We start from the raw sequence: 16,237 nt of genomic DNA, 5'->3' as shown, positions 1-16,237 counted from the left end.
AAGTCCCACTCTTTCAATCTCAAAGACTTAATTCCATCAACTATATTTTTTAATTATAACTAAAGTGATGGTACATAAAATACATTTTGTATATGTTGCTATATATAATAACAATTACAATATTTTTAAAAATTATTTTTAAAATACAACCTTAAAAACTGACTAATTAAAATAAATAGACATGTTCGGCCCGTGCATCGCACGGACATGTATTGCTAGTTGCTAGTTGTAGAAGCAGCAGTTGGATGGGACGAACAAGGTTACTTTCGGTATTTCAGATATCGTACCCTTGCACGTCACTTCAATTGCAGCCCTTCTATTGCTACTTTGGATGACACGTGCTCACTTTTTTGTAATTTATGTGACGTGTGGCTTCCACTTGCTTCTTTCATTCTTCATATATTCTTTGTTACTAATTCTCTTTAAAAAAAAGTTGATGAACTATAAACAGATAAAAAGCAAAATTTCACAAATTCAGCTTTGATTCAAAAAATTATATTTTGAACTGATCTTAAACTTGAAAATGTACTATTATAAAAGTTATCGCAAATGTACAGTATTGTTTACAAATCTAGCCACAGAATTTTTCCTTTTTTATTTTTTTTACAAAAATTTATTAACTCAGAAAAAAGATTAAAAAAAAAAAACAGAATTTTACAACAGATCATAAACTTGCAAAAATGCTATTATAATTTTTTTTTTAAAAAAAATACTTGAAATGTACAGTATTGTTTACAAACCTAGCCGCAAAGACCTTTTTTTTTTTTGGCGAAAATTTATGAACTATAAAATAGAATAAAAAACAGAATTTCACAACAAATTCCTCTATATTTTGAAAAAAAATTATATTTTGAACTGATCATAAACTTTCAAATGTACTATTATTTAAAAAAATCACAAATGTACAGTATTGGTTACAAATCTAGCCACATAAATTTTTCCTTTTTTTGTTTTAGCGAAAATTTTATAAAGTAGAAAAAGGAGAAACAAAATGAGAGAAATAAGTTGATCAAATTAAATTTGATTTCAAATCAATACTTCTTCTTTTTTTGGAAAAAGAAACCAAAAAGAGAAATAGAAATGAGGAATTTTCCGAGGGGAGTATTACCGTAAAATGGAAGAGTTCCGGTAGGAAAATGACTAGAGCTAATGAGGTAATTTTATTTTAGAGAATGAAAGAATAATTTGGTTAATTTTTAACCGCTTAAAATTTCTATTTATAGATTGGTTACCTTTTAAAGTGGTAACTCTTTATAATCTCTTTTACAACTTTATTGGTTGTTTGATTGGTGAATAATAAGGATAATAATTCCGGATAAAATGAGGGATTATTTTATCTAAAGTTTGACTACGAGTATTGGTCAAGCTTATTTTTGTCTCGAAAGTATTTATTTTTCTAATAAGCGCTTAATTTAAGAAATAAGGTATTTGACCAAGCTTTTGGGAAAAAATAATTTCTTTTGGGAGTAGCAGAAATAGTTTTTCAGAAACTAAAAAAATAGTTTTTGTCAAAAAAGTATAGTTTCTGTCAAAAAATACTTTTTTGAAAACTACTTTTGAGAAAAATACACTTAGAAGCATTTTTTAAAAGCTTGGTCAAACACTAATTGTTGTTCAAAAGTACTTTTTAATTTAATTGGTCAAACACAAATTATTTTTTCTAAAAGTACTTTTGTGAAAAACACTTTTGGAAAAACACTTTTTAAAATTAGCTGATTTAAGAAGTTTTGCCAAACAGGCTATTAATTAGTCCCGCATTTATTTTATCCACTATTTGTATTAAAATGATTGGATTAACTATTTCAAAGAGAAATTGAAATAAAATTATTTTATGATATATTTCGATTTATGAATATTCTTATCTGTCCCATCACGTGTATCAAACGATCCGCAGCATGTATACATGTTTGGTTTCTAATATTTCTCTAAAATATATTTTAAAAAACCAAAAAAAAAAAAAACCTTGTTAACTTTAAGAACCAAGTTTAAATATCAGCAAAAATAAAAATATTAGGTCATGCTATTCCGTGTATATAAGTTATTAGATATATTGTTACAGATGGTAGACACTTTCTAGAATTAGTCGAGATGTACGTAAGCTGAAAAAATCAGATTGATTAGGAAACTGAGGTAGCTTTATTGGAGAATGAAGGGACATATTGGTTAATTTTAACCGCTCAAAATTTCTATTTATTAGATGGGTTACCTCAGAAAGTGGTAAATCTTTTCAATCCCTTTACAACGTAACTTCACATGTAACAAAAGTGGAATTAAGCATTTCCTCATGCTTAGCAATGTTGTACTCTTTGCTTTACATTTCTTTTAATTCATATATATATATATATATATATATATATATATATATATATATATATATATATATATATATATATTATTTTTTGGCAAAAGTGGAATTAAGCATTTCCTCATGCTTAACAATGTTGTACTCTTTGCTTTACATTTCTTTTAATTTCTGTTTTATCCCTCTTAGTGTGGGACCGACTTTTCTTGCTAAGGATGACATTTATTTTCTTCCATTTTCTCCTTATCTTGGGACCTTCTCTTCTTTTAGGATTTTTAAGCCTTTTTTTTAATCTTTTTAAAAAGAAATCTAATTATGTGATACAATTTTTAGCAAATAGTATGCATGTACTCTGATCACTAAATTTTACATGTAATTGTATATGTCAATTACTTTTTAAATTACAGTTATCTAAAGAAGAGAATTATTTAATTAAAAATAAAATCTTTGTTTAATGATAATTATTCTTCAAAATAAAGTTGATTTCAAGTTTAGAATAAAACAGGGGAATCAGATTAAAATATTTAGTTAGGTGGAAAGAATTTTGCGGATTAAAATTTGATCGCAATAATTCTAATTTACTATTTCATTCTCACATAATCAGAGACTCAACAATCATACTTACCATGTCAAGTGAAAATTCTATGATTAATCCTTTTTAAAATGTATTCTTTAGAATATAATAAGTTAATGATGATAAAATGAACTTTAAAGTCCATACTAGAAAGAATAAACTGTTTGAAAGTATCTTACAAAAAAATTAATAAATGAGTTAATGATGATAAAATGAACTTTAAATTCCATACTAGAAAGAATAAACTGTTTGAAAGTATCTTACAAGAAAATTAATATTCCCTTCGATTAAAAAAGGGTGCCCACTTAGCCTTTATTTTTTTGTTAAAAAAGAGTGTCCACTTACCAAATCAAGAAAGAATTAATCTTATTTTTTCAAATTTGCCCTTATTAAGCGTTAAGTGACCAAATCTCAATACCTATTTAATTAGAAATAATTTAGTCAGATTACCGATTTTGTCTCGGAATTAGTTTTTCTCAAAGATGTGCTGCTTATGGCTAAGTAGACACTCTTTTTGAACTAGAGCGATTAATGTAAAAAGAGAAAAAAAAATTTATTTCGATTTTACAACATATTGCATTAATTTTGAAATAGAAATTATGTGCATTAAATAGATTAAAAAAATATGACTACATATTCATGTATTTTATATATAAGCATCAAACAGAAATTCATGTGTATGTATTTATTAAGCAAGTGAAAGAATATTGATGATGATGATATATATAAATAGCTAGAATAAATATGAGGGGATTGCAATACATGTGCATATGTGTTGTCAAAGAGTTTGAATATTTTTTTAATTTTTTTTTTATTATATAGGGGGTAGGGGAGAGGGAAATGGGGAGGGGATTACAATGTGAGAATTTGAATTCTCACCAACAAGGTGAAAATGTGTAGTCAACCAACTGAAGTATTTGATAATGAGGAACTCAGAAAGATAGAAAAGATACGTGTTATTTGATAATTTAATTCTAATAGTATGAGAAGACAACATACTAATTAAGTTTCCCCATTGTGAAAAAGCACGAGCTAATAGGAGTAGTATAGAAGAAGCAAGGCTTAGATTACCGCATCCTACACTACTTTGCATTTTTCATTTATCGTCTACGCATTTTCCAACTCTTTTTATCCTAAAGGATTTCCAGTGGCATATTGATTTGACAGTCAAGAATGAATTATGGCATGAAATACTTGAAGATGGGTTGCGTCAACCTTTTAAGAATCTACTTAGTTTTATAGCTCTCAATCTTACATAAAATAAAAACTAGAATAATCATATACGTTACTTTTGTAGAGCTGCATCATGTTGTTTATGTTGTTATACATTCGGGAAATTCAGTCATGATGCTTAAGCATATTATTATTACTTTAAGAGTCGCCAGCTTGCTGGAAATATTAAAATCAGATTGTCTAATTGAAATTTTTCTATGTAGTTCCCGTGCGCAAGACGGCATACTTTCATACTAGTTTATATATATATATATATATATGTGTGTGTGTGTGTGGGGGGGGGGGGCACACTTAGATTAATTTTCGATAAGTGGTGATTTTACCACTTATTTTAATCTCTTTGCTTTAGTTTTTGTGTTCTTAATAGTATATAATACGAGGCTATTCATGGTGTGTATTGCTATTATTTTAGGTGCATTGAGTCCAAGGCACAAAAAGGACAAAATGCCGTAAAAAGAAGGAAAAGAGATGAATGTGCATTCAGTATGTGGCACTGCAAACTCTGGTATACGGTCGCATACTCAGTCTCAGAATAACCAGTGAGTGGAGCTAAATGCGCAAGGATGCGAAGACTATACGTCTCCGCAAACTCATTTTGCGGCCGCATTTCGACTGGCAAGAAGATCAAAGTTGCGGAGAGAATTCAGAGTATGCGGTCGCATACTAGTCGACATGAAGATCAAAGTTGCAGAGAAATTCGTAGTATGCGGTCACATACTCCATTTTGCACCGCATACTTGGTTTGAGCGTCATTAAAAGCCACTTTTGCACTTTTTGTCTCCCTCTTATAAATACTCTCCTAGAGTTTTGTGATAAGTTGATTCATATGATTGAGAAGAGCTTCGGAAGAAACCAAGAGAAAAACAAGTCAAAAAGAGGCAAAATTAAAGAAATGGCAAAAACGGGGCAGAACTGTAAAAACTAAAAACTTGGGATATATTTTGTCATTTGTGGACTTGGAAAAATGGGACAACTATAAAAGCAACACTTGAAGGAAAATATATAATCTTTGGCCATTCAACACAAATTTTGGAGACTAGGGTTCCTAAACCACACTTTGGGATTGAAGATTTGGTTGAGCACTTTCTTGAACCTTTACTTCATTTCTTTGATTCCTTACTTTGTAATGAATATCTAAGTGTGTAGTATTTATTTTCTTCACTTGAATCTTGTTTATGAAAATATTCTATGATTAAAGTGTTGGATGAAACTCTTGTGTTGCTTATGTATTGAATGATTTTTATTGCTAATGAAGTGAGTTAATATTGTTTTAGTTAATCTTGTTCTTTAATGTTTCTTAAGGGATTAGCTAACCCTAAGACCCGTCCATTTACCTTATTTGAGCTCGGAAGAGGAAAATTGAGGTTGAGAAAGATTAATTAACAGGAATTTGGGTTTTAAACATCATCTAATAACTTGAGCTAGGAATAGGAAAGTTACTTGAGATTCAATTAGTTGTGCTTGATATCACACTCTAAGGCTTGGAAAAGATTAGAGCGAAATTCATTGATTTGGTTGGAAGACTTTCAACGAGATTTTAGAAACTATTATCTATTAACATAAGCTCGCTCTTAGTTGTAAAATCGTGAAATACATTGGATCGCTACTTGAGCGTAATTTCCTTTGTATTTATACTTGTGGCCGTTGATCATTTTACCCGCTTTCTAGTTAATTTTATCTTTGTTAGTTGTTAAATCAAATATTGAAAAAGTGTTTGACTTAGCATAGTTTGTGATAATTCTTTACTTGTTTAAATTGCCTAGTATATTGTTCGCTGTGGCATCGACCCCGACTCATAGTTGGGTAAATTATATTGCATACGACCGTGTACACTTTCTCTTTGAGGAGTGGATTTGGACGTTATCAACAGTCAAATTTCTTAACTTTGACCGTGAATTCTGACATAATCGTTAAGTCTTTAAAAATAAAATTTATATGTTTTGAAACTACATAAGAAGTACTAATAACTCACAATAATTAACAATGCAAAATATTTAAAGGATATATCATATCTATCTATCTATCTATCTATCTATATCTATATCTATACCTATCTATCTATACTATTTTAAAGGCATGAATATAAATGTTAGTTGACCAAAATATCCTTTAAATATTAAACGACTTATATACCCTTTTAATCTAATTCTATCATATGTCTATTGGTTATTTTGGTAATTAAAAAAAAAAATCACAATTAAAGATAGAGTTTAAAAGAAATACTACTTCTGAATTTCTGTTCCAAATCTAATTAACTAGAGTGTCTTTAATATACGTTCAAATAAGAAGATATCCAGTTGGTGACCTTATTTGACTAGGAGTACTTTGTGATTGAAAATTGCTTTGCCCGTGCTAAATTTTACTTCTAATATATAAAATGATTAGGTGATTATTAGATTACCTAGGTTACCTCATATGCTTGGTGTTAAAAGATAGACTATATATTAATAGGCTTTAAATGTTTCTAGATTACATCATATGTTTGCTGCTAAAAGATAGAATAAGAATATTAAACTAAAGTAAAATATTTATTTCAAGACAACGAGTATAGTAAATGTTGGATAAAAGTATAATCTTGAAGAATTTATCCAATATTTAAGGTTTGATTTCTAATTAACTAATAATTAATTGATATTAATAAATTAGAATACATTCATATTTGATAAAACAGTTGTTTCCACTAATATTTATAGGTAACAAATGAATTTCTTATTTGCTTTTGTATTCAAGTACTTAGCTTAATATAAAAATAATACAATTTACAGGCACTTCTCTATCTATCTACATATATTAAAAGCATGAATAATTTTCGCTAAATGTTGAACGATCAAAATATTCTTCAAATATTGAACGACTTTTATGCCCTTAAAAATTTAAGTTAAGCCCGTATATAATTGTAATAACCCACGATTTGTTATCTCAAATATAGGAATTTGAAACCAACTCAAACAAAATAATACAATGCTGGATTAATTATTGTACTAATATTAATTTGCTAGACCGGAATTCCAATCACAATCGTGAAATACAGTTTTGGAAGGATATGAATTAGAGTTGGATAAAGATTAAGAATCATTGAAGAAGACGAGGTCCACTGAGGGCCTGTTTGGGAAGCCACCCAGATAATTGGAATTGAATGTAATTACGCAGTTTGACCTATTTATTTGATCAAGTAATTATACATTTAGGTGAGAATTGGGTGTAATTGACAGGGTGTAATTACACTCTCCAATTCTCAATTGAGAATTGATGGGGTTGTAATTACACCCTCGTAATTACAGGGTTACTTTTTAGTTTGTTTCTTTTTTGTTTATTTTAATTTCTTTTTATTTTTAATTTATTTTTTATTTCTATTATTTTAATTTCTTTTTATTTTTAATTTATTTTTTATTTCTATTATTTTAATTTCTTTTTCATTTTTACTTTTTGATTTTTTTTTAAAAATTTTTAATATAATTCATTTAGCATAACCGTGTTATTATTCTAATTTTTGAAATTACACCTCTTAATATTAGAAAGAATGAGTCATTAACAAACTTGGCATACAACGAGTGACGTTATAAAGAAGAATTTCGTTGTGAATAGATTATGGACTTATATTTTTCCTTTCTTTTGAATTATTTACTTAAGTTACGTTGGAACTTACTTACGTAATGTTGGAATTTGACATAAGAGTATTATGTTAAACCTTTTTTTTTTGGATTTTGAATTTAAGTTATATTTTTAATTTTAAGTCATTTGCTTTCACATTGCATGTTGTTTATTTTTCACTTACATTTGATGGATTTTTTGTGTCAGACATTTGAATAATGTTATGGCATTATATTTATAAATATTATTTTTTTGTCAAACATCCAATTCATGACGTTCTCACAAAAAAAAAGTCTTCTTTTAAGTTTTATAATTAATTAAAATAAAATATTATTAATTTGAAAAATATATATCAATTATTTTTTACAATATTAGTTACAAATATATGATTGTTACTTAATATATTTTCAAAAAACAATGTGTTATTAAATAACAAATTTAATATCATTTATAAAGGCAAATAGTTTATAAATATTAATTTTAAATTTTTTATAATTAAATTTTATTTTAAACTAAACTAACTGTGTAATTACACTAATACAACCAAACAACATGCTTATAATTACACTGTAATTACGTTATGACAAACAAACAGATCATTATAATTACACTACTAAGTAATTACTATATTGTGTAATTACTACCCCAGTGATTACACCAATTCCAATTACCAGGTGGCTTTCCAAACAGGCCCTAAAAGTGATTATGAAAAGTGTTTCTTGCCTCTTATCAAATTCTCTCCAAGGTGTGCAGAATACTTGGCTTGCAATTAATGTATCAATATGTAAAAACATTCCACCGACTTGCAAGACGCCATCTAATTTAAAGTGCCCACATGTAAACCCAGAGATTTATGTAAGATTAAGGGTGTCAAAGGCCCAAAAGGTGATTGCCCGTTCAATCCGTCCAAAATATTATGAATTGAGCTCAAGATAATTTCATATTGGATTGAATTTAGCCCATTTTAAAGTGATCTCCAACTTAGCTCAATACTAGTCCAATTTTAGCCCGTTTTTAAAATTTACCTAAATTTGAATTTATTGCTTAAGTTTACTCCTTTTTTTTTTATTTTTTTTTATTTTTATGTATACACTTTTCTTGTATCATGTATCTTATAAATTTGTAGCGTCTTTGATATAAAGGGAATATTTTTCATGAAAAATGTTTTGCTCGAAAATATTTACCACGGAAAATGTTTTCCTCAAAAATATTTTCAAAAAATCCGCGAAATTATTTTTTGCGAAAAATGTATTTCTAGAAAATAGACCCTTCGAAAAAATTGGGTCAAATTGGGCGGGTCATGACCCAACCCATTTTTAGCCCATTTCAGCCCAACTCATTTCAGTCCAAGTAACTTTTGGGTCAATGTTAGCCCAACCCATTTATCACTTCAGCTCATTTAACTCGCCCATTTGACACCCCTATGTAAGACCATTAGACTTTTAGAATTTTAGTTTGTGTGAGGTTCAAATTTATTGCAATAATCCATGTACCAAAAGGATAGGCCAAATACTATATAAAAGGTCACTTTTTCAGTTTCTCTATCATATATTTCTAGGGAGTATTAGACATAAGTAATGGTATTGCTATAAATAAAAAAATATAAAACTCGGCAAAGTCGCTAAAGCTACTTTTTGTTGGCAACAAGTCTTTATTTTCTATTTTGAAATTGAATATTGCCGTGATTTCGAAATATTTTTGTGATTCTCAATGCCCGATGGTTTTCTATTGTAATTAAATACTTTGTTGGGTTGAACTTAAGCTCCTATTATTAACTCATTCCCGGATGAAGCAGAAACGTACATTTGATTGTGAGCGAATCGATGTCTTTTGTGGTAATTGTTGGGAATAAAATAGACCAGTAAAAATAATATTCACGGTATTAGTGATAAACGTGGAACACTAAGTTATGGTTAAATCAACAAGAATAAAATGAAGCAATAATGACACCAAGATTTTAAGTGGAAACCCTTCTGAATAAGGGAAAAACCAATGTCAAAAGGAGCAACTGATATTAGGCCTGTGCACAAATCGGTTCAACTCGAATTTCTGAACCGATTATTTCGGATAATTCAATTAGGATAATACAATTCGATTTCGATTTACAAATGCAATTGTAAAATATTACGGTTTAACAGTTCGGATACGGTTGGTTTCAATTATCAACCGAACCAACCCGAACAAACCGAATTTATATGACACTGATGACTATATGACTAATACTCTAATGGTCTAATTATATATACGCTTAATACTTAATAAGTAATATTTATTTAACTTTAGAAGTGGTGCAAATGAATGTGTGCATGCACACCTGGCACTGGATATTCATGGCCTTCTTGTTGACCTCAAGCTGACTTCCCTTTTGGTCTATCATCTTTTCAGCATTCTTTTGACGAGCCATCTTTGCCTTTTGGCCATTGCCTCCACCCATGACTTTGTTTCTTCTTTGATCTTAGCCTGTACAAATTAGAGTTTTTTTTTTTTTAGTTTTTTTGAGGATGCAAACTAAGTTATTATGCTTGTCTGCTTACAAGTTGCAAGATGCTGGATTATTAATTTGGTATATGTAATGTGGTGTTGGCGGATTTGTATGCTTGCACAAGTTAAGCTCTTGTTTTGCTATTTATATGCTATTATGCTTGCAAGTTTATGATTTTTTCTTGGTTAATGTCTTGGTTATTAGGCTGCAAATTTAGGATCTCATTATTTTTTGTTATGTTTACTCTAAAACTGAAATGAAAATAGTTGCTTGTTTAAATTTCGAACAAACCGAACAAATTGATTTGTGTAACCGAACCGAAATAAATAAAAAACGAATTGAATTGAACCTAGAATGGGTCGAGTTTGGTTGAGAATTTTAGAAATTCGAAATTTCAACTCGATGATGGCTAAAATCGAACCGAACCGATTCGTGCGCAGGCCTAACTGATATCACTATAGCAAGAAATTTTACCTTTGTGTAGTCACGAGTATAAATACTCAAAAGATCACTACACACTCAAAAGAAATAACACTCTTTTGATTTTCTCACCTCCCTACAATATCGCTCACACTCTATTTTTCTTCACAGATTATTTTCTTACATAGTCTATGGTATGCCTCACTATGCTCTCTATACTCAGATATAATTCTCTGAGAGTGGTGTATCTTTAAACTGAAAGAGAGCTCCCTATTTATTAGAACGGAGTGTGCAATTTTTCTCTTGACATTAATTGGCCCGTGCCAATTCTTCAAAGAAGGTGTCTGCCAAAACAAATGGTTGTAGATCACTTTCACACCCCACAAATCTCCCCCTCCAGACCCATTCATCTGAAGGAGGGTACACCGGGCTTCTAGTTTGAGTGTATGCCGACAAGTTCTTAGCACAATTCAAATTTGTCTCTCGGTACCACCTTGGTCAGCATGTCTGCATGATTTTCACTCGTGTGAATCTTCTTGACCTGGAACAATTCGTTCTCAACTTGATCACGAATCCAATGATATTTGACGTCGATGTGCTTTGTTCTCGCATGTTACATGGAGTTCTTGCTGAAGTCTATTGCACTCTGACTGTCACAATAGACAACATACTCCATTTGCTGCAATCCAAGTTCTTGAAGGAATCTCTTGAGCCATATCATCTCTTTGCCAGCTTCAGTAGCCGCAATATACTCCGCTTCAGTTGTAGACAGTGCAACACACTTCTGCAACTTCGACTGCCATGATATAGCTCCCCCTGAAAAAGTAAACAAATATCCAGTCTTGGATTTTCTATTATCAAGGTCACTTGCCATATATCGTAATCAGATAGCCCTTCAAAATTGGATTTGATCCTCCAAAACACAAGCATTCATCTGAGCTTCCTCTTAGATACCTGAGTATCCACTTTACAGCTTCCCAATGCTCTTTCCCTGGATTTTTGAGAAATCCTCTAACAATACCGACTGATGAGCAATATCTGGTCTAGTGCATACCATTGCATAAATCAAACTTCCGACGACAGAGGAATAAGGAATTTTGGCCATTCTCTCTTTCTCCTCTGTTGTTGTAGGGCACATATTCTTGCTCAATTTCAGATGACCAGGAAGAGGTGTGCTAACCAACTTAGCACTTTTCATATTGAAGCGCTCCAGTACACGTTCAATGTACTTCTCCTGTGACAAGTAAAGCTTCCTTTCGTCTCTCGAACGAGTAATCCTCATGCCCAAAATCTGCTTAACATGACCCAAGTCTTTCATTGCAAAAGACTTACTCAACTGTTTCTTCAACTCGTCAATCTTGGAAGCATTCCTGTCCACAATCAACATATCGTCCACATATAGCAAGAGAATGATAAAGTCATTATCAAAAAAATTTTGTGCAAACACATAGTGATCTGAAGAAGTCTTCTTATAGCCTTGCTCCCCCATAACAGATTCAATCTTTTTGTACCACTGTCTGGAAGCTTGCTTCAATCCATAGAAACTCTTTTTAAGTTTGCATACATAATTTTCTTTACCTTTTGCCTTGAAGCTGATGTGCCGTGAAATTACGGGATATTCGATGCTAATTCTTAAGCTTTTGTAACTCTTCAAGCACTTTTGGTGTTACTTTTTGGGTATTTATGTCGTTTTGTAGGATAAGATGTCCGGAGAGCATAACAGAGCAAAATGGACCAAAATGGTGCAAAATAGAGCAAAACAAGCCAAAATAGAAGAAGTGTGACCTGCGACACATGCGAGCCGCATGTTCTGCAGCAAGTTTGCACAGAGATTTTGGAAATTTGAAGAAATTGGATGCAGCATCTGCGAGCATCACCTGCGAGACGCAGGTACCACCTGCGAGACGCATCCATGACCGCATGTGCTGCAAGTCATCTCTGTACATTGCAAGACCTGCGAGAGTTTTGTACAACCTGCGAACCGCAGGTTGAACATGCGATACAACCTGCGAGACGCACGTTGCGCACGCAGGTGTATTTTTGTATAATATTGGTGCTCTATTCAGTTTTATGTGATTTAGAAGTGATCGAAAGAAACAGTGAGAACAAAGTCAAAAAGAGGCCAACCGGGATGTTTTTTGCAAAAGCTTGTCAAAACTAGACAGCTTTTGCAAAACGGACAGATTTACAAAGCGAAACTTTGGGGTTTATTTTGTCATATTTTGACTTGGGAAATTTGAGGAGCTACAAAAGAGAGACTTGAGGCATATCATTATCATCTTTGGCCATTTTCATCAAGCTTGGAGAGCTAGGTTTTTGCACCCACACTGGGATTGAAGATTTAAGATCTTGATAAGAAATTTCTTAATCCTTTACTCATTTCTTCTTTTCCTTGCTATGTATTGATTATCTAAGTGTATAGCTTTCTATTCCATTACTTGAATCTTGTTTATGACAATATTCTTGATTAAAGTTTGGTTTGAAACTCTTGTTTTGCTTATGTATTGAACAATTTTTATTTCTAATGAAGTGGGTTAATGTTTTTCTATCAACTCTTCATGCTTAAATGTCTCTTAATGGTTGCAAACATTATTTGTGCCTAAGTACTTTTACTTTACTTGAGAAAGAAAGTGAAAGTTAGGAACAGAGTTAGATAGCAAGGATTTGGGTCATTAAATCCATCTAATAACTTGAGCTAGAGATAGGATAGTTAACTTGAGGTTGAATCGATTGTGCTTAACATCACACTCTAAGGCTTGAGAAAGCTTAGAGTGAAATTCATTGATTTGGTTGAGAGACTTTCAATGAGATTTTAGAAATCATAATCTATCAACATAACCTCATTCTTAGTTGTAAAATTGTAAAACACATTGGATCGTTACTTGAGTGTAATCTCCTATTATCCATGCTTGTGGCCATTGATCATTTTACTTGCTTTCTAGGTTAGTTTACATTTCCGCATTAGTTATAATTTTCTCCAAAAACCAAAATCTTATCTATCGTTTGGCTTAGCTTAGTAAGTGAAAGTTCCTTACTTTCTTAATCGCCTAGTATATTGTTCCCTGTGGGATCGATCCCGACTCATAGTTGGGTAAATTATATTGCATACGACCGTGTACACTTTCTCTTTGAGGAGTGGATTTGGACGTTATCAATTTTGGCGCCGTTGCCGGGGAACAATTTGGCGTATTTGGGTTAGTTTGGGATTTAAGCTAACTTGCTTTGGTCTAAACTTGTGAATATTTGTGTAGTTGTTTCTTTGCTTTATTTTATTTTTATATATAAAAAAAAAATGGCATCATATAATGAAAATTGGTCGGATGGTAGTTGTTCATACTTTGATGACCCTTGTCTTTATTGTGGAGGACCACACTCATGGCAAAATTGTTTGAATTCTCCCGGGGCGGATTGTGCGCACAATCCCAAACCTATGAGTGGAGTATTTGTGATAGGTGTGGTGGTCAAAATGGTCATTGGGATAATTGTGCTTATTTGTCCTTCCCTTCCCCGAACCCCTACTATGACTATTCTAGTTTTGATTTTGATGATAATAGGGATATGGAAGTGGAAGAAGCCTCAAATGCTCAAAATGAGAGGATAATGCTCGTATTTGGAGACCATCCTGAAAAAGTGGAAAAATAGGACTTACGGTTAAGAGACTCGAGGCAACCACTTGATGACTTAAGGCAAGCAATTAATTGCAATGACAAAGCTATTCACACCTTGGAGGATCAAATGAAATTATTGGTTCGTACTCATAATGCTCACCAACTCGAGGGTGTTGAAAGTAGACAAGAAAGTGGCCAAAACATGAATTTCTCCAGGGTGGATTTTTACAAGCTTTAATGACTCTCAACTTGAAGAAAGCCTTGACAAAGTGGAAATTGTGAGCCAAGATTGGCTTATGACTCAAGCTCAACAACTTGGAGCCTATGGGGATCATCGTGAAGGCATTTCGAGGATGATGGAAGAATTTTTAAAAATCCATGTTGAGCAAAGTCAAGAGTTGAAGAAACTTGAAATTGCTATTCGTGACTTGAAAGCCGAATTGAATGCAAAAATTGAGGTATGCAATACTCAACATCAAATAGTCATGGATAGTAGTTTTAAGTTGGTTTCCAATGAAAAAGTGGTCAAGATTGATTTTCAAGAGCTAATGATGAATTGCCAACCGACCAACCCAAAAATAATGCAAGATGCCGAAGTTGAAGAAATGATACTAGAGTTGAATAAAAAGGTTCACAAAATAATTTTTGAGGACTCTAGTTCATTTGTGGGCGAGGATGTCAAAAATGGAGCGAATTTGAAAATGGTGCGCCTTAGACCGCATTCCAACCATTTTTCAACATTATGCTTGGTTAGTGAAAAAGTTGAACTAACCGAGCCTATGAAGAATTTTGGAGATGAACGAAGAAGAAAGCGTTTTCATTTTGAAGTTTGCTATGCCAAGAAGACAAAATGGCATGCCTCACTTACGGGCCAAGAAGTGCAAAATGCGACACCCGAGAGTTGGCCTCTTTGCTTTCCTACCACCGTCTCACGAGCACCACCGGAATCTTGATTCAAAGTTGGGGCGCAAATTCATATCTTCCAAATGGAGGGAAAAGTGGTAAAGGTAACCGTCGTGCCGCGACGTTAACTTAAGCGCTTGGTGGGAGGCAACCCATCGTTTTAAAAAATTTAAATCGTTTTTGAAATTTTATTTTTTAGAATAGTTTAGTTTATGGTTTTTGACTAATCTGCAAAGTTTTAATTTTTTTGGAGTTGTTTTGAGCAGGTCGGATTTCCGGACAGCCCCAAACCAAAGAGGCCGCTGAAAATTGCAAAGATCGTTAATCGGATCGTTTTTCACAGTTTTTGCAAAATTGTCCAGTTTTTGCAAAACTGTCCAGTTTTTGCAAAATTGAACAGTTTTTGCAAAACTGTCCAGTTTCTGCAAAACTGTCCAGTTGCAAAAACTGTCCAGTTTTTTTTGTCATTGTGCAGTGAGGACACTGCAATGTTTTTAGTTGGGGGTGGCATGTGGTAGCACATTATATTTTGGTTATGCTTGATTGTGTGCCCTTGCCGGGCTTATTTTGTGACTGTTGGTGTGGCTGTGGATAAACGTTACAAATGGAACTTGCTCAAATCTCTGAATATTTCGTTCTTTTGGCATGTTGTGGATTAGTCACTCTTATTATTTTATTTTCTTTCTTAGCTTCTTTCATTAGTCTTATAGTTTAGGTGTAGGTGCTCCTTTAAATATGCAATTCATGCTTATGATTTGAAAGTCTTTTTTCAGAAAATAAGTTTGGAGCTCGTTTTGAAAAACAACCAGAATTTATAAATAAAAAAAAAACGAAAAAAATGGTGGTGATTATGTACAAAACTCTAAGTACAGCAAGAAAAAAAAAAGTATCAACTAGCAAATATGTGAAAAGTCAGTTCTGAAAAAAAAAAAAAAAAAAAAAAAAAAAAAAAAACTTCTCCAAAACTGGAAAAAGGCAAGTCACAATAAATATAACCTTTACCCTACAAGCCTAAAGCCAACATTACAAGCCTAAAAAGTCCTAAATGATTTTAGAAGTCAGTGTTTGGTCTACATTAGTGGAGATAGACATAAAGGGCAAGCCTATGGACAAAAAGATGAAGA

General features: G+C 31.9%; 1 long non-coding RNA gene across 2 annotated transcripts in view; it reads left to right on the top strand.

The window, feature by feature from the left end:
- LOC132037466 (uncharacterized) overlaps window positions 1-16,237 on the top strand; it is a 75,783-nt gene that overhangs the window by 8,923 nt on the left and 50,623 nt on the right. The gene's annotated exons all lie outside the window — the stretch shown is intronic.

Source organism: Lycium ferocissimum, chromosome 11, assembly GCF_029784015.1.
Source record: "Lycium ferocissimum isolate CSIRO_LF1 chromosome 11, AGI_CSIRO_Lferr_CH_V1, whole genome shotgun sequence".
NCBI classification, from domain to species: domain Eukaryota; kingdom Viridiplantae; phylum Streptophyta; class Magnoliopsida; order Solanales; family Solanaceae; genus Lycium; species Lycium ferocissimum.
The sequence above is the reverse complement of the archived record's forward strand: the minus strand, read 5'-3'. Positions and strand labels throughout refer to the sequence as shown.